The sequence below is a fragment of the Protopterus annectens genome, chromosome 17.part0, assembly GCF_019279795.1.
Source record: "Protopterus annectens isolate FY-2018-M chromosome 17.part0, PAN1.0, whole genome shotgun sequence".
Classification (NCBI taxonomy): domain Eukaryota; kingdom Metazoa; phylum Chordata; order Ceratodontiformes; family Protopteridae; genus Protopterus; species Protopterus annectens.
In genome coordinates this window covers 140,648,351-140,673,665 of record NC_056751.1, presented here as the reverse complement: position 1 = coordinate 140,673,665, position 25,315 = coordinate 140,648,351, and the positions used below count along the sequence as shown (strand labels likewise).

General features: G+C 43.0%; 1 protein-coding gene across 1 annotated transcript in view; it reads left to right on the top strand.

The window, feature by feature from the left end:
- TMEM39A (transmembrane protein 39A) overlaps positions 1 to 25,315 on the top strand; it is a 448,606-nt gene that overhangs the window by 331,331 nt on the left and 91,960 nt on the right. The window lies entirely within an intron of this gene.

Genomic DNA, 25,315 nt, shown 5'->3' with positions numbered 1-25,315 from the left:
AGATTCAGTTGATGTTTCTGCTGTAATGGTTCTTGGGTACAATCATTTGGCTCGGGACATTGTTTGAATGTTCAACAATGCATGGAATTTGGGTCTCACAGATACATGCAAGGAGATCTTAGGACCCAAACCAAGGATAGTGTATAGTCGAGGGAGGAATGTAAAAGATATTATGGAAAATCCCTCCAGAAAATCCTTGATTTTTAGAATGTACAAATGTGGAGCATGCAGGGCTTGCAAGTACATCAATGATGGCCCTTATGTGTCTGTCACTGGGTACAATTGTACATTAGCTTGCCCAGGTAGGTGTTGTTGCAACACTAATATGTTAGTGTATGTGGCAACCTGCACCAGTTTCACAAATTTTTACGTTGGTAAAACTGTATGTAAACTGAGGGAGAGAATAGCTGAACATGTCAGGGCCATCAGAATTAAAGATTCCCATAATGCATTGTATAGGCGTAGTTTAAACTGTGCCAATTTAAAAAAAAATATTTTTTTTTTATAGACAGGGTGAAATGCAATGAAAGAGGGGGTGATTTAAAGCTCAAGGGAGAACATTTGGAGACTGTGTGGCAACTTAGATTAAATGCCACTGATCCACCGGGACTTAATGACAGACAGTATTGCTATTCTCCCTATGCTTAAGACTAAAGCAACTAGGATAGGAATGTGTTTAACATTTTTTTGTACATAAAAAGGTCTTATACACTTTCAAGATCTGTGTTCAAGTTTAATTTAAGTATTGGTTAAACTTTTAGTAAAAAGTATTTTTTACATATTATATATTTTAGATTTTGAGTAGATTATATTTTGTACTACAGTCTGTCATCTTCAGCTTTGGGAATCCACCCAAGTGTGATGACTGCAACAGTGAAACACTAAGAATATAGTACAGTTGTGTACACTTAACATAAATGTAGATGTTTGAGTGTATTCACTGTTGCAGTCTTGGTTTCCCTCCCTCCTCTCTATGGCTATTACTCGCCTCTTTCAGGGGTATTGGTATTGGTATTTACTTTTTACTGGTGGTGTTTTCCCCACCATAACTTAGCTCCCTATTTGGGGGACTCCTGACATTTGGGGCAAGAAAAACTGATGTAAAGGCATCGTCTGCCTGTTTTTATAACCCTGACGACCTGACGTCAGTCCTGGAGTGACAGCATCCGACGCAGAAATACTAAGTCTCTGGTATTTGGGCCTACTGAGGGCTACCTGCAGGCAGATAACCCAAGTGTGATGACTGCAACAGTGAATACACTCTAACATCTACATGTATGGTAAGTGTACACAACTGTACTTTTTCCTGCAGGCCCAGATCTGACGGTCTTTTTGGTCATTCATTCCCTAGAGCAGCTGCTTAAGTTGTTTTGGTTCTTTCTTATTTCCTTTGCTAAGGTGCCTGTGTTTCTTGTTTGACTTTTTATTCTCTCTGACCCCTTATTGGCTGTCTTTTCTGCCATCACCATGCCTGTAAACACATTTGTTTTCTGTACCTGCTTTCCCTCTGCTGCTTGCTTCACCTGTAGCAATGCTTTCATAAGCAAACAAGTTGTGTAAAAATGGACAGTTTTAATATCTCAAGTAAAACTGAATGCCTGCAGAAAATGGGATAACAGCACATTCCTTACCATAAATACGTAATTGTTAATGTATAGTCAGAACTTCGTTTTTGACACTAGCAGAAAATGACATTCTGGCTTTGTAGCAGAAGTGTATAAGGTTTTTTTACTGTGTAGCAGAATTCACCGTTTGAGTGTGGATAAAACAGAAATTACCCATGACTCATGGCTGACCCACAAAGGCAATACCTGAGTGGGGAGATATCACAGGAAGTAATTAACTTTGCTGCACCCAGGTCCAAGCAGTTATTACTCTGTTATACATTAGAAGTGTTTAAAAATATATTTTCTTACCTTTTTAAATTAGTTCATTGTATATGCAATCTACTTGTTGCCTGCAGGTATCTCCTTTCAAATGTTTCAAGAGAAAATTATTTTCAGTACACTGTATATGTCTGTGTGGACATCTGTTGCCAGGGATAGAAGTTTTTAGTGTGTAGATAATGTTTTTCATACGATTGGTACCCTCATTGAAGACCCAAGTGTTTCTCTGCATTGTGTTTGTCTGTCTGTCTACCTGTGGATTGGTAGATAGATAAGTAGATATACGCATATATGTACATGGATTTACCATATTTTGTTGAAATGCCAAAACATCGAATGTCACTTTGTCGACTCTCACAGTATCGACCACACTTCAACTCACCAGTACTATGAAGACTTTCCATGGTAAGTAACTACTTAGTCAAAAAACTAAAAACCTAAACCACACCATCCCTAGCCCACCCAGGTGGGGGCTACGCTCTCCACACGCCCCCTAACTAATTATGCTAACTCTGAGATCACACTACAATAGGGAAAAGGGCAAAATTGAATTTCCTACACAACCAGTTACTTACCCTGGGAAAGTCTTCATAGTTCCAGTGAGTCAAAGTGCAACTTTGATATAGTGAGAGTTGACAAAGTGACATTCGATGTTTTGGCCCAGACTTTTTCCCGTTGGTATATCTCGCATTTTTTTGCTTTTACTTTTTTTTTTTTTTTTTTTTAACTATAAAAAGAAACTGGAAGACTTAAACCAATGGGGGGAGATGGTGCAGACAAAAATAAAAGGATAATCAGGTAAGTTCTACAAAACTTAAAAAAAAATTACCTGATTATCCTTTTATTTTGTCTGTCCTGACTCTCCCCAAGGTAAAAAGTCTCCCAGTTTCCTTTTTGTATTAAAAAAAAAAAAAAAAAAAAGAAGCAACAGAGATCTTCCTTTCTCCATTGCAATAGTTGCACAGCACTGATGTACTGCGTAAGCATTGGGACACAAGTCCCATACATATGCGCAGTACATCAAAACAGCCACAGGATACATTCAGGAAGCGGAAGGGCAGCACGGAGGCATTATACAAAGACATTATTTAAGAAAAGTAAGTTTTTTTTTTCCTTAAATATCATTTTATAATAGCAATAACCCACAGCTGGGTGTGGGCAATGCTGGATTTACCCGTGGTTGGCTTTGTTTGGTCACTCGGGCTTCGCCCTCATGACCAAACCACACCAACCGTGGGTAAATCCAGCATTTGCCACACCCATCCGTGGGTTATGGCTTAAGTATTAGATCTGCTGAAAATAAGATGTTCATCGTATTGATCATTGCTGCGGTAATCTTGGCTGTATGGGTTATGTCCTAACAAGAATATAAAATTGGCCCGCTTCCAAAGCTTCATGCCACCTTCCATGCAGTCAAATTGTCAGGCAGGACTAGCTGAGCTGCTTAAAAAGTTTGGGCAGGAAGGAAGCCCGTCGGAGCTTTACTGCCACCAAAGAGTAAGCTTCTTTGTGTTTTTTGAGAATCAACAGTCAGGTCAGCTTGTGCTTTTCCTTTGCTAGGCTAAGTTCCCTTTGAAGGAAAAAAACTTCCATCTCTTAATTTTTATTGATGTCTCATTATTTTCCTCTTCAGGAAAGTTATTTTAAAGCTACGAGTTTTGCATTTTAACAGACTGTCTTGAGAGTGTAATGTACTTTAAACGACTTTAAACGACTCTTCTGTTTTCTGTCAGTTTAAAAGTGGTGTAAATTAACTGAAAATGTTTTTTTTCTGTGGATACATTGTATTTATTTTACTTTTGGGGGGCTGGCAAATTGTTTAAGTACCTTTTACTGTATTCTTCTGTCAAAAAAGTAACTTATGGACTGGTAGTGTTTACTGGCAATTGTTGCTGGGCTTCCTTGGGAAAGAGGCATCATTTGTGGCTTGAAAAAAAAAAAAAAGCAAACTGCCTTTGTTACCACAGCAGGCTAATGGTGTGTAGCACCTGAAGCCACTGTGGACTGGGGGTTAGCCAAATCCTGTGCGGCTGTTGGGGTCCCCCTCATACCCATCCCTGGAGAAGCTGCTGCTCCTGTTGCTGCCATTAGTAACACAGTTGACCCTATTTTTCCAGTTACATGGTTGGATTTTGTTTCTTTTTATCTACTTGTCCTAAATTTCCTTTCGGTAGGAAAAGTTTACTGGGTCTTACTCAGGTGTAATTCGGGCTATTGATCCTTCTTGTAAAGTAGTTTCTGGTAATTTAAAAAAAAAAGAATCTTCTTTTCCTGGAGAGATTCAAAATATTGTACAGGAAGATGAAAGGATGGCTGCAAGTTTTTTGTCCTTATTTTTCTGATTCAGACTCTGGGGAGGGCTAATTTTTTGATTCTCCCTGTGGAGATTTCTGTTTTACGAGTCTACTGCTAGAATATGCCAGTATTTCCAGTGGTAGAACATGGATGTATCTCAGACCCTCAGAAAATGCTATCTGTTGTTCCAGAAGGATTTTCCTGAACTTACATCCATCATTCCTGTTCTGTCTCCTTTAGTGGATGCATATGTTACTGCCTGCAAGTTTCCTGATAGTTCGCTAGCTGCCCCTAAAAAGGCAAATAAGTTGTATAAAGTACATCAGTCTTTTAAAATGTTATCCACTATTCTCAAACCTGACCCAGCAGCCATAGCTTTGGTTGATCTCACTGCTGCTAAGAACTTAGTTAATTCCAATCCTACTTTCATTGTGATAAGGATGGGAAAATTATTGATAAGTATAGATAGAAAAGTGTATAGTTCAACTTTTATTTTCAGAATTTTGAATGGTCAGTCTCATGTTAAAGTTTATTCTGACAAATGTGAAGGCATGAAGAATGTTTATCTGTGGTTTTCTTCTTGTAAGGAAAAATCTGCTTTAAATAACGTTGTTCCTTCTACTGCACAGGTTACTTATTGTTTACAGTGTGTATATGACTCTGATATTCTTCCACTGCTATAGTCAATAGTACTGTTTTGAGGAGGTTTGCATGGCTGCATTCTCAGGACCTCCCAGATGGTTAAAAATTAGATTTTAAATTCTCCCTTGCATAGAGCTATAGTATGTAGCCCCTCTGCTACAGAGGTTGTCAAAAAGTGTGATGAAAGAGGCAGGCTGATCCAGGGAATCTCTTAAGATTTTTTTTTGCCCTCCTTTTCCAAATGTTCTAAGTAATTTTCTATCTCCTCATCCAGTATGGTAAAAAAGACAATAAACAGTCTCAACAAAGTACACGTAAGCAGACTTTTAAGAAATGGCAAGGGAGTTCCAAAAATAAGTCTCTAACCTCCAAAACCAAGGACAGTCCAACAAGTATGAATGACTATTTAAGATACCTTGTGAATCCCTCCCACCCTGGTCCCTTTTTTGTTCCAGAAAGTTTGAATCTTTATTTTCTCTTTGGCAACAGCTAGTTTCAGACAAATGATTTTGAACATCATCCATCAAGGTTACAGATGGCAGTGGGTGGAAATTATTCCTTTTCTGGAGGTCATTCCTCAATCTCCAGATCAGACTGTTTTGTTTTCACTGGTTCCTCTTCACATGCTGTCTCAAGGAGAGATGAAACTTGTTCCTCCATCCCAGCTGGGGAAGGGTTTGTATTCAAAGATGTTCCTAGTGCCAAAGAACAAACATTCCTAGAGACCAGATTTGGATATTTGTTTCCTAAACCTGTTTGTCATAGTACCCAAATTCAAAATGATGTCACTTCACAACCAGTTACTACTTCTACTACCTCTTTCAAGTTTCCTGGAAACACTAAACTTAAAAGAAGATTATCACACCCCTATTCATCCAGACTTTAGACATTTCCTAAGGTTTTATATGTCTGGATCACATTATCAGTTCTCTGCTCTTTGGAATATCCACTGCACAAATAATGTTCACAAAGTGCCTAGCTCCACTGATAGCTCCTTCTAAGCTACAAGATATCCGCTTTTTTTCCATATTTAGATGACTTGCTTATCTTTGCAGAGTCTTTTTCAGTGTCGGAAATCACTCTCTTTGATGAGAGATCTCTTACACAAGCTAGGATTCCAAAAGAACATTTAAAAGTCTTTCTTGACTCCTTCACACAGGATTATGTTCCTGAGAGGTCAACTAGACATCTCCGTTAAGAGTTTTTATTCCACAGGAAAAAAGTAGATCTGCTTCTAAAGTTTTCTACTCAGTGTTGGTCACTGTCAGAGAATATACCAGGATTTTGGATCTAACGGCACCTGTAAGTCTCATGATACCCATGGCAAGACTCCACAAGAGAAAGGTACAGTAGTATCTGAAATCTCTTTGGTCCCAGCATTAACACTGTTTATCTTTTCAAATCCCAGTGATAGGGTTTATCAGAAGAAAAATCTTTTGGTGGAGACTACAGATATCCTTAAATCTGAGTCTCTCTTTCTCCCTCCCTACTCCAAAACAGTCAGCCACCACGGATGCTTCAGACTTTGCTTGGAAAGAAGTTTCAGGAGGGATTAAAGTGCAAGAGAGATGGGGTGGGTGGAACACTAGTAGCAGATGAGAGCAAATGAGCATCAAGGAGATGCTTACCCTGATCAAGGGACTCAACTCTCTGAACCATCCTTGGCCCCTGGGACCTCTTGAAGTGGTTACAGACATTACCACAATTGTGTGGTACATCAGCAAGCAAGGGGGAGCAAAGTCATACCCCCTTTGCAGACTAGCAATGTTAGCTTGTGATATAGCTTCACAGCACAGTCTCACTCTACAGGCATCCTGCATTCCATCAGAGCAAAATTGTGTGGCTGACAAGCTGAACAAGACCAGGACAGACCCTAACAAATGGAAACTAGTTCAAGGGGTCTTCATGATTTGATCCATCTCTGGGGAGTTCCTCGAGTAGACCTGTTTGCCTCATGTCCGAACAATCAACTGACAAAATTCTCTTCCAAGACTTCATGCAAGAAGGCCTGGAAGATGGATGCCATTTCTTTTCCTTGGACAGGAATGTTCCTATATGCTTTTCAAGATTCATTTATCAGCCATTTCAGCATGTCTACCAATGAATCCTCCTCTGTCAATTCAGTCACATGTCAAAATGTTCTTGAAAAGAGTTTTTGCATAAGAGGTCACCAGAAAAACAGTGGCCCCTAATTGGGATCTTAATTTTGCATTAGAGAAGGTAACACTTGCTCCATTTGAACCAGCTAATCTGGCTGACTTGATTTTCTTCACATGGAAAATAGTTGTACTAATTGCTGTGACCTCTGCAAGAAGGTTATCTGAGTTACAATCTCTTATTGTGAGACAGCCCTGTCTCGTTTTCCATAGGGGTAGGTTTTCTTTGAGAACTATTCTATCTTTCATGATTAATGTAGTAACTGAGTTTACTTTAAACCAAACTATCCATTTCCTTTTCTGAACCTAAAAATAAGGGAGACAGGATACTTCATAATCAGATGTCCACAGGCAACTGTGGTACTACCTTCACAGAACTAAATCTTTCAGATGTTCGGATACATTTTTTGTGACGGTAAGAATGAACAATATGTGTTAAAACAGACCATTTCCAGATGGTTGTCTAAGTAAGTTATACTCACCATAACAAAATTATTCCCAGCAGGGTCAAGGCCCACTCTACCAGGTCTATGCCTTTTTGGAAGAGGTTGGATTTTGTAAGTATTCTAGCAGCTGCTACTTGTTCATCTGTACATACTTTTACAAAGCACTGTAAGCTTGATGCCATCTCTAGGTCCAGGTCAAGTTTTGCTGGGACCGTTCTCCAGGGGGTCCTGGACTCTTCTCCTTCCACCTCACAAATGTAGTTAGTGAAGGAATCTAACTTGGACCGAAGCACAAAAGGAGGGGGAGTATCAAAATTCGTCAAAGATACCCACACCTCTAGGTTGGTGGCACAGCACGAAGCATCAGAGACTATCCATGTGCAACTAACAGTGGGTAAAACTGCCTTCCAGTTTATAGCCTGCTACAGACCACCCTCCCAAACCCAGGAACCCCACTCGGCCTTCCTGAGAACACTGGAAAAGATGAAGATCTCTCCAAACACCATTATATTGGGTGACTTCAACTACCCAACCATAGAGTGGGAGCATTACTCTAGCTCCAACACCCTAGCCCAAAGGTTCCTAGAATTTATAAACTCAAATGCTATGGAACAACTTGTTACCACTCCCACAAGAGGGGAAAACATACTGGACCTGATCATCACCAACATGGGGACTCTATGCTCCAGTCCAGAAGTGTATCCCTCACTGGTAACATCAGACCATAAACTAATCTCACTGGATATTCACATCCCGACCCCACCCCATGCCCAGAAAACCACAGTGAAAAACTTCTCTAAAGCAAATTTCACACTCCTCAAAACTGAGGTGGAATCCTTCAAAGCCCTCGGGCCTGTGGATATCTGCCCAGACCACAAAATCCTTTATAAACGCATTCTATGAACACCTTCAGGAATGCATGGATCATGCAATCCCAAATAAAACCAAGACCCAATCCTCCAAAGGCAGACATCCTGTCTGGTGGACCCCAGCCATAAACAAACTATACAATAGAAGGAGGAAGCTACTACATGACAGAGCAAAATCCCAAAAAGGGAAGGCATCTCTGATCAGTATTAGCAAAAAACTACGGGCACTCATAAAATCATCTAAGGCCAGCTTCGAGAGAAAAATTGCACAGGACACTAGGGATAATCACAAGGCTTTCTTTAGTTATGTTAGGAACCTGGGTGGGAATTCCCAGATATGCTCAGAATTAGTCTAAAATGACAAAAAATACACCGAACCCACAGACATTGCCAACATCCTAGCTGACAGGTTCAGCACAAACCCCCCCCCCTCCCCACCAAAAGGGCTAATATCTATCCCAGCAGTGCTGCCCCCCTGACATCTCAGATGCTCAGGTAAGAGCTGCCCTCTCCAAAGCAAGAAACACAGCATCAATGGGACCAGACGGTGTCCCGGGCTGCGTCCTACATGAACTCCAAGAAGAGCTAAACCCAAAGCTAAAACTACTGTTCAATCTCAGCCTTACTACAGGATATGTACCCAAAGAGTGGCGTACAGCAACAGTGGTCCCTCTCCACAAAGGTGGTGCCTCAACGGATCCTGGAAACTATTGCCCCATAAGTCTCACTAGCTTGGTCTGCAAAGCTATGGAAAGGATCATCATGGACCTTATAAATAAAGATATTGGGGACCTACAGACACTGGATCCTACCCAGTTCAGCTTTGTTAAGGGCAGATCCTGCCTCTTAAACCTGGTCGATTTCTTTGAAACAGTCAATACCTGGACCTCGTAAAAGCCTTCGATACAATACCCCATTCGGGCATTATAGATAAGCTCACTAGCTTAAATATAAACCCCTATGTCACTAGATGGGTTGCAAACTGGCTCAAGGACAGAACCCACATGGTTAGAATAGCTGGAGCCATGTCAGACTCCAAACCAGTTACAAGTGGCGTCCCACAAGGCTCAGTCTTGGGGCCTCTCTTGTTCGGTATATAGTTCTCGGAGGTACAGGCCAACATGGAAGGACTGTGGCTGACCAAGTTCGCAGATGACTGCAAACTGGGCGCCACAATAGACTCTCCAGCTGACACAAGCATCCTCCAAAAGGGCCTCATAGAAACAGACAACTGGTGCCAGAGCCATGGCCTCAAGCTAAATGCCAAAAAGTGTATAGTCATCCCCTTTGGCAAAAACAAAGTGCCCACAAATTACCACATAGGTGGTAATCCATTAAGTACAGAAGAAGTAATTAGGGACCTGGGGACCCAAGTTGATAGCAATCTCTCATTTGACAACCACGTGGCCAAAGTGGTTAGAAAAACATTTTATATAGCCCACCTAATCATGAAGGGATTCACATCTAGATCAGGGGAGGTCATCGTGCCTCTTTACTCCTCCCTCATCAGGCCCATAATTGAGTACAATGCCCCTTTTGGGATGTACCTTACCAGACACCTGCAGCAACTGGAAAGACCCCAAAAGTACCTCACCAAGAGGATCAAGGGGCTCAAACAGATGCTGTATGCTGCCCGGTTAAAGAAACTCCAGCTCTACTCAGTGGCATACCACCTGCTCAGAGGCGATCTGTGCCTGACGTATAAAGCCATGTCCAACCCGGAATTAATGGACATGCTGCACCTCAGAAAATCCAAATCCCATTGAGCTACACGCTCGAGGGACTTAAACCTCAGCACTGAAATAAATAGGACATGCTGGAGGGACAGATTCATAACACAGAGGCTCCCTTCACTCTGGAATAAAATCCCAGTCCAGGTTAGGCAGAGTCCCTCATTGACTCTCTTCAAGAGGAATCTTGATGAGTGGATGGGAGATCGTAGGTTTACCCCGGGTATCACTTCTGTCTCACTGTTAGACAGAGGCACAGTATACTAACCTCGAAAAAGGGCATAGCAAAATTAATTTAAAATGGGTGGCAAAAGCCAAACACACTCTGGCTAGGCTTATAAATGCCCTAGGGCAGATAGCCTAGTATGAACCTATGAATAGGTATCTACGCATATAGCTAAGGCTATTGCAGCATTGATCATTTGTATGTCTGTTATGCTAAATTTTACTTGTACAACTGCACTTCACGAGCAAAATGCTTAGGAACCTTTGAGGGAGAGAAACTGAATGAAGTGAACTACGAAATAAGACAAACTGGGAAGAGAAAATAAGAGCAAATGTATCACACATGTCTAAAAAGCTGAAGCTACTGTTGTCCTCCTAGGAAATGATATAGATACCAGTGGGTGTCAGGGAGCACTAGACATCTTCTTTTCAGGTAGCTGAAACATCGTCTAAGGACAAAGCAAGAGGTAAGACAATTTTATCAGCGAGAGAGTTTCTTCTGCTTTACCTTGTAGATCAAGTTTAGTACACCAGCATACTGAAATTATGCCAGAGTCCAAAGCTAACACAGTAATGTATGTGAAAATAAAATGCTGAAATATAACACATTGAGGAACGCTGAAGTAAATGAAACAGTCTGTTTAGGTTAGTCCCTAAACTGGACAGCTCTATGAAAACTGAATGACTTAACCAAATTTGACACCTATCTGGTGTCCATTGAAGGTAAACTCATAGAAAAGCTGGGCAAAACAAGGTTTTTGACTACAGTAGATTTATCCAAGACACATTGGTAGACATCCCTTTTCCTTGAAATCAAACAAAATATCGTCTGCCCCTGAAAGTAGTTTTCTTTATACTGTCTTACCTTTTGAACTTCCAGGAGTTCATGCCCATTTGTAAAAGCTCATTGATAAAGTTCTGCAACCTCACACCAGGTACACAGCTGCATGCTTTGATTGCTACCTTTATTCAGAAGATTTGAGTGACACATTTATCCATATCACAAGATCTGTTGGACATTTTAAGATAGACAGAACTTTCAGTTAATGTTGCCAGAAACAAGTTTCATACAGAAGCCGGGTACTTGGGGTTTGTGATTGAGAGAAGGATAATTAGATCCCAGACAGATAAAGTAGAAGTTATTAAAAATGGCCTACCGTTAATATCAAATGAATAAAATCATTTTTAGGATTAGCCGACTAAACAAAGTTCATTCACAACTTTGTTACTGTGGCATGTACTCTTAACAGACTTTACTAAAAGTAAGACACCTATCCAGAAAAGGAGGACGATAGCAGCAGATGAGGCTTTTAACCAGCTGAAAACTTGCTTATATTCAGAGCTTGGTGTAGTTGCCTCTGATTTTAATAAACCTTTTGTTGTGTACACCATTGCATTTGAAGTTTTGTTTTGAGCTGTGTTTTCACTGGTAATAGTGAAGCAGGGGCAGCTAGTGGTACTGGACTGCACCCCCCCCCCCATTTTCGTTAAAAAAAAAAACAAAAAAAAAACAAAAAGAGTTTAATTACTATTCTTTACGCACTAGTAGCAATTTGAACTGCAGACTAGTGTTTAAAGCCAAAGATGCAATGCAACACAGAACTCTGAGCAGCCTGCATGCATGCTTGAGTTCCGAGTTAAAAAAAACAATGTTTTTTTTTCGCTGGACTGTTTTTAAAACAGTCCAGATTGGGAAGAGTCCAGGCATAAATGAAGATGCCCAGAAGTCGTTTTGGTTTTAACTGCAGGAAATAAGAAGCTGCCGGGACTGTTAACTCAGCTGCCTGTCACATAGTATGAGTATGTGACATGTCTGCTGATTAGTCCTTTTACTCTTGTGTTCTCTTACTGTGCTTTGATTGGACATAGTTAAGTTGCAAGGGAGACAGACGACTGTTGTGGAGAAAAAAGTGGAAATTATTTAATCATCGATCGGATCCCCTACCATAAACAAACTTTACAACAAAAGGAAGAAACTGTTGCAGAAAAGAGGAAAATCCCAGGATGCAAAAAACTCCCTCACCAGTCTCAGTAAGAAGCTGAGATCCCTCATAAAATCATCCAAAGCTAGTTATGAAAACAAAATTGCCAAAGATTTCAAAGACAACCACAAGGCATTCTATAACTTATGTCAAGAATCTAAATGGCAATGCTCAGATCTGCTCTGAGCTACAACAGAATGGCATTAAATGTACTGATCCCAAGGATATTGCCAGTATCCTGGTAGATCAATTTAGTGCCAACTTCACCCCCCTCTCACCCCCTAAACGGCCCATCTCATTACTGGAAGATTGCCAAATTCCAGTAATAATGGCCACACAGGTAAAAAACGCACTCTCCAAAGCTAAGAATACAGCATCCATGGGACCAGATGACATCCCGGGCTGTGTATTACATGAACTACAAAATGAACTGGCACCTCACCTGCATCCATGGGACCAGATGACATCCCGGGCTGTGTATTACATGAACTACAAAATTAAATGGCACCTCACCTAAGTGTCATGTTTAAGCATAGCCTCACCTCAAGCTTTGTGCCTACTGAGTGGTGCACAGCTACAGTTATCCCACTCCACAAGGGGGGATCCACCGCCCCATCAGTCTGACTAGCCTGATCTGCAAGGCCGTGGAACGTATTATCATGGAACTTATAAACAAAGACATTGGCAACCTTCAAACACTGGATCCCACCCAGTTTGGGTTCGTGAAGGGCCGATCTTATCTCCTGAACCTGATTGACTTCTTTGAATCGGTCTCCAGAGCTGTGGATGAGGGCAAGGCGGTCCACACCCCCTATGTGGACCTTGCCAAGGCCTTTGACACCATCCCCCACTCTGGAATCATAGAAAGACTTACTAAGCTGGGCATTAATCCCTATGTCACTCGATGGGTTGCCAACTGGCTTACTGACAGAACCCACACTGTAAAAGTAGCCGACTTCAAATCCAGCTCCAGACAAGGGGAGTACCTCAGGGTTCAGTCCTGAGGCCACTCTTGTTTGGCATCTACTTCTCTGAAGTACAGGCCAACACTGAAGAACTCTGGCTAACAAAGTTCGCAATTGACTGCAAACTGGGAACCATTATTGAATCCCCAAATCATGTGGATACTCTACAAAAGGGCCTTACAGAAACAGATGCTTGGTGCCAGAACCATGGGCTGAAGCTCAATGCCAAGAAATGTATAGTTATCCCCTTTGGGGAAAAAACATGTACCCATGAATTACCACATAGGTGGCAGTACACTAAACACCAAAAGTGTGATGAGACTTATGGACATTGGTCCCACCTTCGATAACCACATCGCCACAACAGTCAGGAAATCCTTCTGTGTGGCACACCTCATCACTAAGGGCTTTTATCCAGAAAAAAGGAGGTCATTGTCCCACTGTACTCACCCCTGTTTAGACCCATTATAGAATACAACGCCCCATTTGGTAAGTACCTATCAAGACATCTGCAACAACTGGAAAGGCCGCAGAAATACCTCACTAAAAAATCACAGGCCTAAAGCAGATGCCCTATGCTGACAGCCTTAAAAAACTCCAGCTATACTCTGTTGCATATAGTCTACTCCAAGGCGCTCTCTGCTTAACATAAAAGGCCATGTCAAACCCAGTGCTGTTGGACATGCTACACTTAAAGAAATCCCAATTCCAGTCAGAACCACACGCTCCAGGGATCTAAACCTTGTCATCACAATAAATAAAATGTGCTGGAGGGAAAGGTTCCTGACCCAGAGACTCCCCAGACTCTGGAATAGACTGCCCATACATGTCAAGCAGAGCGCTTCTTTGGCCCTCTTCAAAAGGAACCTTGACGATTGGATGGAAGAAAGGAAATTCACCCCTGGGATGATGTCGGTTGCCCTGCTAGACAGGGGTCCAGGGAAGTAAATAGTGTGGGAAGAAATAGCCAGGGAATTGTTATGGCTAGGCTTGTATAGGCCATAGGGCCGATAGCCGAGTGTACCAGCCTATGAGACTCAGAATCAATAAGGTGCGAGAAGCCAGGGTAAGATATTTGTAAATTATCCCCCCCCCCCCCCCCAAAAAAAAGAAAAGTTTTTTTTTCCTGGCAAGGTCAGCCAGATACTTTCTGCCTTTATTTTTTTCTTGGCAGGGTACCCCAGATATTTTCTGCATTTATTTATTTTCCTGGCAGGGTCACAACCAGGTACTAGTCGTCTGTGTGTTCTGGAGGCTGTTAATTACTTTTTTAATATAATATCGTGGCAGAGTTAACCATATGCAAGGGAGGTAATGTGTTTTTGGGACTGTTGATAATTTTCTCTTTTTTTAATACAGTATACTGGCAGGGTCAACCAGATACTAGTGGTCTGTGTGTTTTGGGGGCTGTTGATGACTTTATTTTTTTTTATATAATATTTTGGCAGGGTTAACCAGGTACTAAGGATGCAGTGTGCTTTGGAGGCTGCTTGACTGTGGATGTCTTTTTTTTTTTTTTTTTTTTTTTCCCTGTAAGAAAATACCCTGGCAGGGGTCAAACAGATACTACATATGCAACGTGTTTTGGGGGGGCTGCTTGTGGATGAAATGTGTTTTTTAACCTAATGTCTTATTTTAGGGTCAATCAAGATAGATTAGAATGGTGTATAGATGTTTTGCTGTTGAAACTCCAGCCTTGCAGGACTAAAGTATGTATGGGTGAGCTGAAGTAAGATTACCTGCAAGCTCTTGACTGTGTGATGCTAAAAGAAATACGGTAATGTAAGCATTGTCTTCTCCTTTCATTATTTTATACCTTGTAGGCTCAAAGCAGGTACTGTGAGTAGGCATTTTGGCTGGGGATTATGCCTAGTATGTGTGAATGAAATGAATGGCCTGACTGTTGTACGTCTGACTGGCTTTGCAAGAATAACATGAATTTGAGTGAAGTAAGATCGACCACATGCTCTGAACTCTCGCTATTGTTTATGTGAAAAAAAAACATAAATTAATAACAGTTGTCTTTTATGCTTTTTTTTTCTTTTAGCCTTGCAAGATCAATTCAGATACTGCAGGAGGGGTGGGCAATAAGGATCGGGGCTGTGTGTGAATGAAGCAACTGGCCTTGCTGTTTAATGTTGTAATTCCAGCTTTGCACGATTATAATAGTTATCTGTACTTTCAGATGAATGTAATCTGATTATCAAATGTATGAGTCATTCTTAATGTATGTTATTTCATAGCTGTTCATGTACATACAGAATGTCTGCTTACAAATGTTTGTAATATGTTAGAGCTTTTCTTCCTGGACAAGTGCTGAAAATGTTTTTTTTTTTTTTTTTTGACTAAAGACAGTTGGACAAACCCAAGAAAACTAAATGAAATGTGCATTTGTGTAAGGCAAGCTGGCACACACAAGTTATGACTAATGTTTCTTTCAACTAAATGAAATGAGTGCAAGTATGTTAATTTAATCCTTGCAGGGTCAAAGCAGATACTTTTGTTTGGTAATGGGCAGAGAGGTTGTGAATGAAATAAGTTGACTAGCCCTGCTCTCTTTACTGTTGCAGTTTTGGCTTTGCAAGATTAATGTGTACTTTGGTAAAGTCAACTGTCATACAAGTCTGTGTCAGTCTTTCTCAGAACTAGCATGTTAGGCATTGGAGTGACCTTGAACTGTGAATGAACAAGTGCAGAAACAAGTTGATTCTGAAGGGCCTGCTTAAGTCGCCCTGTTCAGAGGCCCTTTCTGCAACGGAGGTCTCATCCCCTCCAATCAAGGATAAGAAAAGGTCCCACTCAGTTCCCTCTTCACCATCGGGTGACCAGGGCAAGTCTGTAAAGCCTAAAGTGCATAAGCTATCTTTGGAGTATAAGTCTGCCTCTTCGGCACCGACCTCTTCCGCTCCAGCTACGACTGTTCTTATGTCATTGCCACCTTCGGCTCCAATACTGTCTCCAGCACTGACTATCAACCTTACAGTGACTACTATGACTTCGGCACCAAGTGCCACTTCGGCACAGTGCATGCTTTCGATGCATGTCTCTGCAATTATGACTGAACCTTCCATGTCGGCTCCGAGTGCCCCTTCAGCACTGAGCCCTTTTACTGTCCCGATAACTATGATTTTGACACCACTGCTTCCGGTTTCCAAACTTGAGACATCTGTGTCGGTAGATTCCACACCATGGACCTGATGCTCTCCATCTACAGACCCATTTCTAGGGCAGGTGTACAGTCTGTTCCTAGAACGACCTGACTCCCCATCAGGAGTGTCCACTAGATCCACAAGAAACTTTCCCAGACTTGATGTGTTGCGTCTTGTGGACCAGCTGTTGACAGCCAGGGGGATACCCACCCCTTCTAGGACCCATCCTCCTGCAGGACTTGGATTGACATCTCTACTGACTCCATCCTATTCTCCTCCTTTGACCATACCGGTTCCAAAGCCATCTGCTCTGACATCCTTTTTGGACCCCCCCCCCATCTCGGTGCCTGTAGTGGACCTCACTGGGGCTCCAGGGCTGTCCCTTTGGTCCCTGCTGAACTGGGCTTTCCTCAACCCTGTGATTGGGCTGCAGGCTCTTTGGTTCATGGCATGGTTCTATGGTTCTGTCCTCTGTGACGGGAGTCCTGTCTGCACTGATCCTGCTTGAGGCTCCATCCTTGGGAGCAGGTTCGACAGAGCGGGGTGTGACCCCGGTTCTAAGGTTGTCCTTCTTGGTTCCAGGCTGCCATCCCTCTTCGGACAGACCTGCTTTTCAAGCTATGGAGAGGACACTTGCTTCTGGAAGCATTCTGCTGACGTCAGAACCCCAAACCTCCTTTCCCCCTGAGCTACAACTGTCACAAGCCACCTCCTCTGGACACTGGGTAGGAAAGCTGCAGGACCCTCCATTGCATGGTGCCTTCTCTTCAGAGTCCTGCTCAGAAGCCCCCACTGAGGAGCCCCCATGGAAGAGATTGTGCAAGAGGAAGCACATAGACTCCCCTGAAGAGTCTCTAACAGAGGATATGGATTACGATGACTGTGAAGGGTACCCTTGGTCACCCCCTGATGATGTCTGCTTTGGAGACACCCTTGAAATGTTGAAACAGAGGGGTAATTGGAAGCCCACTAACCCTTCTTCCGAGGAGTCTGTGTTTCTGCAGGCTTTCCATGCCCAGCCATCTACCTCTTGGGTGACCCCACCTGTAGACGAACTAGTACAACTCGTGGTGCAGCGCACGTGGAAGAACCCTGATTCTGTTGAGTCGATCCCTCAGAGACCTGACAAGATGCTTTCTCCCCTAGGGAAAACCCAGATTGGTCCAGAGGTTTACCAATTGATGCTATGGTGGTGGCAGCGGGCCACGAAAAAGGATCTCGCCGAAGAGTCATACTGTTCACCCGCCTAACAGAGAGTCCCGGGCTGTGGACAGATTAGGGAAGTGAGTCTTTGCTTCAGCGACCTTTGCCATTCGGTCTCTGATTTACTTGGCACATTTTTCGAGGCTCCAAACAGACTTGGTTTCTGAACTCTCTGGAGCACCCGCAGGACAGGTGTGTGACGAGGTAAGGGATAAAGTTGCTTCACAGCTCGCAACCCTGGAATCTATCTCCAATTCGTCCATGAGGCTGCTCTCACATGCAACCGAAGGGGTGGCTAGAGCTGCGGGTTCAGGCATAGTTATGACAGGCCATGCCTGGATGCGCCTCTGTGACTTCGCACATCTTTCAAGTCTTCCTTCCTGAATGCTCCTATCGAAGTATCTTCCCTTTTTGGTCCCAAGGTGAAGGACACCCTGGCCAGGTGTGAGCAGGATGGTAAGACCCTGTCTGCCATAGGTTTACGTTTTTCTAGTCCTTAACATTCCTTTTCCAGGAACCAGAGGAGTAGTAAAATGTGGCACGCAAAATCTCAGGGTCCTTTCCTTGCCACACGTGATGATGATACCCCCCAGGGGCAGAGCTAGGTAATTCCGGAAGATGCCCCTACCAAGGCAGAAGCAGTCCACGTAATCAGGGACCTAGGGATTCCTTCGCTGGGCATCCTTATCAGCGCTCCTGAAGAGGGGCCCAATTGCTTTCCTCTGTAAGTAGTTGTGGGTCGTTTCTCTCTGCACCAAGCTGCCTGGCATTCAATAACCACCTATCATTGGGTGCAGAAGATCATAACCAGAGATTACACCATTCCCCTCATCACTTATCCAAAACTTATGACAAAACTTCCCGACGTTCCACCCAGTCAAAGGGAAGCAGCAGCTGCAGAAAGAAACAAGCTGCATCAAAAAAAGAGTCACCCAGTTAGTCCCACCAAACCAATGCGGATCTAGATTTTACTCAAGATTCCTTTTGGTGCCAAAACAAGACAGGTTACTGGAGACCCATTCTGGATCTCAGCAGTTTGAGTAAGTCTGTTACCCAAAGGAAATTCCAGATGGTCACTGTTCAGTCCATTCTCCCTTTTCTAAGGGAAGAAGACGATTGGATGTGCTTGATAGATCTTTGGGATGCGTATTACCACATCAAAATGGACAAACGCTCCAGCTATTTTGCCCTATTCCCCCACAGGGGGGGGGTCCCCAAGGGACGCTCTGATTCACGATTGGCCCACAGGACTGCTATATGCCTATCCCCCCCCCCCACATTCCTCTGATGCCCCAGTTCATAAAGAAAGCTATTCGGTTGAAATGCAAAGTGATCCTCATAGCCCTTTTTGGCCTCGACAAGTTTGGTTCCCCTTCCATCAGCCACATCTGTTATGTCGACCATGGATTCTGGACCCTCTTCCAGACCTAATTTCTCACCCCCAATGGTTGAGTCACCCGAACCTATCCAGTCTCAAGCTGACAGCTTGGTTTCTCCACTTACGTTAATTGCCAGGCAGGATGACCTTACCTTACCTGTTCGTGAAATTATTCTGGCCTCTCATAAACCATCCACCAGAAGACTTTATCTAGACAAATGGAAAAAGTTCTGTATTTGGTCAAAGAAAAAGATGCTAGATCCGTACTCTGATCCAGTCACAGCAGTTTTACAATACCTGTCTAAATTCTTCAAAGATGGACCCACAGCTACCATACAAGTACATCTAGCAGCTATCTCTAACTATCATTATAGGATGAATAATTCTCCCCTCATCTTGCTTTGGTTATGCAAAAAATTTCTTAAGAGTCTCTCACATTAGGCCTCAAATCAGACAACCTGTAGAGTCATGGAACCTCACATTAGTTTTTCAGTCCTTAACTCAACTCCCTTTTGTGCCTGCAGTGAAGTGTGACCTCAAATTCTTGTCGTGGAAATATCTTTTCCTGGTAGTCATCATGTCATCCAGACGAATTTCTGAGCTTCAGGCATTATGCACCAAAAGGCCCTATCTAATCTTCCACAAGGACAGAGTTTCACTTCGGACAAACTCATCTTTCCTCCCCAAAGTGAGTTTTCAATCAATCAGACCATTGATTTGCCAGTAACCCAAATTTTTCTAATAAAGGGGAATACTGTCTACATTCCTTGGATGTACACAGACAATTGAGATTTTATTTAGACAGCACCAAAGCAATACATAAAACTGACCAACTTTTCATTTCCTTCTCTGGGCCTAGAATGGGAAATTCTGCCTCCAAGGTCACTTTATCAAAATGGTTAAGGGGCTACATACGCTACATTTATTCACTTGCAAAAACACCTATGCCACAGAATGTTAAAGCCCATTCTACTAGATCTGTGACAACGTCTGTAGCCTTTCATTCCAGAGCTTCTATGAATATCTGTGCAGCAGCCACTTGGTCTAAACCCCACACTTTTATCAGCCATTCCAAATTGGATGTGGTCTCCGGAGGGAGAGCTGCCTTCGGCTCAGTGGTGCTCAGGAACGTTCTTCCATAAGGCCGCCCAAGGAACACAAGGTAGCTGAGGTATTCTGTTCTATCAGTGATGAATTCTGTTCGATCAGTGATGAATGGAAAGAAGATTAACAACATCAGATAAAGAAGTTATGTCTTACCATAATGTTCTGTGGTGTTGATCTTCTTTCATTCATCACTTGCCACCCTCCTTCCCCTGCCAAAGGCTCCTGGGGGATACTTTGGGTCCAAGTGGAGAGTTAGGATATTTGCACAGAAATGGCCTCTGCTTTACTAGTACAAGATGGGCAAACTCAATCTGAGGTAACAGGGAGAAGGGCACTATGGGTAGAAGCTTAGCTTGTGAGTTTTTGGCTGACGCAAGCTTGGTATTAGGCAAACTCAGTTCTGGGGGCTCGGAACCGAACCCATCAGTGATGAATTAAAGAAGATCAACAACACAGATGGAATGTTATGGTAAGACATAACTTCTTTTTTTACACTGTAAATAAACTGCAGTTGAACTTTTGAGACTGTCTCAATGTCAGAGTTTTATAGTCTGTGCAGTGTCATCGGTGCAACCGGAAGCATACTTACCTTTGGGGAAGAATGCTGTGGGTTCTTTTCTCACAACAGGTAGATTGATTGCAGACAAAGGGGTGGGGTAGGGTTTGGATGAGATGCCTAATAATTATTAATATGTTGTCAGTTTGCCCACCATTCCCTATTACACATCACCAGCACAGCAATTCTTTTTATGTGACATAGGTAATTTATTCTTCAATGGCAGCAAGCACTGAATTTGTATATGAAGCAGTGAAATGCAAAGTACTTTGTCAGCAGCCAAACTCTTCATTTGTTACAGATGTTCTTCGTGTTTCTCTGTTGCAGTCAGCACATTTCGGTTATCTGCTTGCAGTAGCCCTCAGTCGGCCTGATTAACAAAGTCTTGGGTCCTGCATCGGTTGCTGTCCCTTCCTCCATGACGTCAAGTCGTCAGGGGTATAAAACATGCAGCCAATGCCATTACATCAGTCTTTCTTGCCGTGCGGTGCCGGAAGCAGAAGCAGTTCGCAAGTGCAGGTCGACTCCTGAAATTTTCATTTTCGAGTTTCAGAACCGGAGTCTTCAACTAAAGCTAAGTACTCTGTTGGGGAAACTTTTTCTTGCTCCTTACCGATGTCAGTAAAAGTTAATAATTTGCATTCTTGTGGAAAGCCGCCTAGGTCCAAAGCTGCCGATGTCACTTCTCCCAAGCCAGTCGCCAGTTCGCCGGTACTCATTGAGGCACTTTCGCAGCCCCTGATACCCGCTACGTCTGATTCGCAGGCCTCTACTGAGACCCATTCTGAGTCCAGTATGCCGCGAGATGCTTCAACTGTGGAACCTGCGGATGTCTCTACCTTGGATGGGTCCGGAGCCGCTGTGCAGGCACCGGCTTCAGAGAGTGTATTCAGGCCTACAGACTTGCATTTTAAACCGACGCCTCCTTCTTTAAGGCCTAAGGTTGTAAAGTGAATGGTTTGAGTGCTTAAGTTGAAGGTTTGACTAGTTTCAAAACTTTTCCTGGTACCCAGAAAAGACAATTCATGGCATCCTGTTGTGGACCTGTCTACTCTAAACACCTTTTTGTTGATTCCAAAATTCAAGATGCTGACTCTTCACCAGTTGCTTCCTATGCTGGGAAAAGATGCCTGGATGGTTAACCCTCGATTTTAAGGAAGCATACCTGCAAATCCCAATCGGGGAGTCTTGCAAACGATATCTACACTTCAAAGCAGGCTACAATTACTACCAGTTCTCTGCACTGCCCTTTGGCTTATCTACTGCGTCTAGGGTATTCACAAAGTGCCTAGCCCAAGTCATCGCATTTTGCAGGCAAGGAAATATTCAAATATACCTGTACCTGGACGATTGTTTAATTCAGGCAGAAAGCCAGGACATACTTTTGAATCATCTGGCCTTTGTACAAAGGGTGCTAACATGTCTGGGGTATACCATAAACAAAAAGAAATCACATCTGGTACCCTGTCAACAAGTTATATTCCTGGGAGCAAGCTTAAATACAACTTCCCAGATGGCTTTCCTCACGCCAGAGAAACAAATTCATTTGAAAAACTACTTCAAACAAGTGGCCACAAAAACCCTACTATCTGCAAGGCAAATACTACAAGCCTTGGGGTTCATGGCCTCCTGCATTCTTCTAATTCCATATGCAAGACTGCATATGAGGAAACTACAATGGTATCAACATTCTCAGGATCTAGACGCAATGATTCCTATCATGCCTTGCCTATGTCTAGAGTTTCTTTGGTGGGCAGAGGCCTGCCACCAAAACAAGGGACTACTATTCACACCACCCCCTGCCACCCAAACCCTAACAACAGATGCATCAGATTATGCATGGGGGGCGGGGAAGTGAATTCAGGGCAAATGGAACCCAAGTCAAATGCACTTGCATATCAATCAAAAAGAAATGTTAGCTGTACAGAATGCTCTGACAGTCTTCAAGGACCACATTCTTCTAGGACAATTAATGGTAAAGATGGACAACACCACTGTTATGTGCTACATAAACAAGCAGGGAGGTACACATTCTTACCCTCTGTGCAGACTAGCCATGGCATTGTGGAACAAAGCTCTGAGCTACCAATGCATCTACAAGCTCTATTCCTGGCAGAAAAGCTAAATACACTGGCAGATGAATTAAGCAGAAACCTCATGGACCCACAAGAGTGAAAGCTGGAACCAAGGATTTTCAACATGTTGACAAGCAAATGGGGGAGCCCAGATATAGACCTGTTTGCCTCCCCCCAGAACTATCAATTGGACAAATTTTACACAAGGACTCCCCACAAACAAGCTTGGAAAGTGGATGCTCTGTCCATCAGTTGGAAAAACCTATCAGTTTATGCCTTTCCTCCTCTGCCTCTGCTCTCCAAAGTACTACTAAAGATCAAACAAGACAAACCAAGGATGATTTTGATTGCACCAGACTGGCCATGTCAGCACTGGTATCCCCTCTTGCGCAGTGTCATTGTTGGCCACATGGCACCTGCCTCAGACTTTTACCCTATTGTCTCAGCAGGAGAACCAGATTCTGCACCCTCAGCTTCATACACTGAACCTAGCAGCCTGGCTAATTACCTAATCTCTCCTTTACCATCCCTCAGTAAACCAGTGATGGATATCATTTTAGAGGCAAGGAGGCCTAGTACTAGAAAATCTTATGCTAAAAAATGGAAAAGATTCTGTGCCTGGAACCAGTCTCAAGGGATGAGCACAGCAGTGCCCAATTTACCTCAGATTTTACAATACTTAACTGAGATGCTTCACAAGGGCCTGTCTTTCTCCTCCATCAAAATTCACGCCTCAGCCATTTCAGCTCATTATAACACAGAACCTCCCCTCTTCTCTCATCCACTGCTTAAGCAGTTCCTCAGAGGGGCCAAAAATCTACGACCTCCCAAGAGAGCCCCAACTCCAGCCTGGGACCTTAACTTTGTATTGGAAAAGGTCACCCTTCCTCCTTTCGAGCCAGCTGCCACTGCGGATTTAAAATTCCTCTCTTGGAAAACAGCTTTCCTTGTAGCAATCACTTCAGCAAGAAGGATATCTGAATTACAGGCCCTCATGGCAGTGGAGCCTTTCATCATCTTTCATGCGGACAGGGTGTCCCTCAGGACCAATCACTCCTTCATGCCCAAGGTGGTATCCACTGTGGCCTTTAATCAGTCCATTCATTTGCCAACCTTCTTTCCTAACCCACAGAATAAAGGGGAATGGATACTGCGCTCCTTAGATGTGCACAGACATTCTGTTTGCACAGGACTAAACCTCAAAGGAAATCTGACCAACTGCCGGTGGCATTTGCTGCAGGGGCAGAGGGGAAGGCTATTTCAAAGCAAACCATTTCCAAATGGATAGGTCATTGCATTCATTTCTGCCACAAGCACCATGGAAAACCTACCCCGCAGGGGATCAGACCCCACTCAACCAGGACTGCATCTACCTCTACAGTCTTTCTCAGAGGCGTCCCTACCAGGGACATGCTAGAAGCTGCTACCTGGAGTTCATTACATACTTTCACCAAGAATTACCATCTGCCATTTTTCTCTAAATCCAGAGCTTGCTTTGCCACTGCAGTCTTCCAGGGCCTTATAGCTGGTCCTAATGCTATCTAAATTCCTCCTCCCATCCTTAGCTTTGGGAATCTACCCAAATGTGATGACTGCAACAGTGAAACATGAAGAACATAATACAGTTGTGTACACTTACCATAAATGTAGATGTTCGAGTGTATTCACTGTTGCAGTCCTGGTTACCCTCCCTCCCTCCAGCCCCCTTTCTTCTTTGGGCTATAACTCTACTCTACTTTACTATGCTCAAAAGCTTTTTTGGTGTATTTGCTTTTTTGTTGGAGGTTTAACCTTGTATATTTATAGATTGAATTGCTTCCCATTAGGGGGGGGCACCTGACATCTGGGGCAAGAAAAACTGATGTAATGGCATCGGCTGCATGTTTTATACCCCTGACGACCTGATGTCATGGAAGAAGGGACAGCAACCGATGCAGGACCCAAGACTTTGTTAATCAGGCCGACTGAGGGCTACTGCAAGCAGATAACCCAAATGTGATGACTGCAACAGTGAATACACTCGAACATCTACATTTATGGTAAGTGTACACAACTGTACTATCTTTCTAATGTAGAATTATTCAAATAACTTTTACTTCTGCAGTGATTGTGTATATTGACTGTTATTGTTGGATTATAATGACAACAGTGTGAGTGACCTTTTATGGTTGAAATACTCTGAAATGGGGAGGCTTGTAATTATTGGTTTATACGTTTTGTTTTACTGTTTAGTGGAAAAATGGTCAAAACTAAAAATGTGAAACAGTTTTAACAGGTGATGCTGTGTTTTATTTGACATTTGTTTACTAGGAAAGTCTGACGGGTCCAAGGATCTCATTTTCAGCAGAGGCCCGGGGAGAAAAGCTCCAAGGTACATGGTAATTAATAATACTTTACAATAGAATTCTTATACAGGTAAAATATACATGTCAAAAAATTGCACTGAAGAGACGTGCCAGACATTCGCAAAGGCAACAAAAGTAGGGACTCCACTGTAATCCTGATTAACTACCTGGATATGAAAAAGGGAGGACAAGATGACACAAGTGGAAGCACAGGAGTAGACGAGAAGGTGAAGGGAATCTGTGTGTGTGACAAAAGTTGCAGCTGTGGGAAGAGAGGAGAGATGCGAGGGGTAAAGGTTGCAGTCA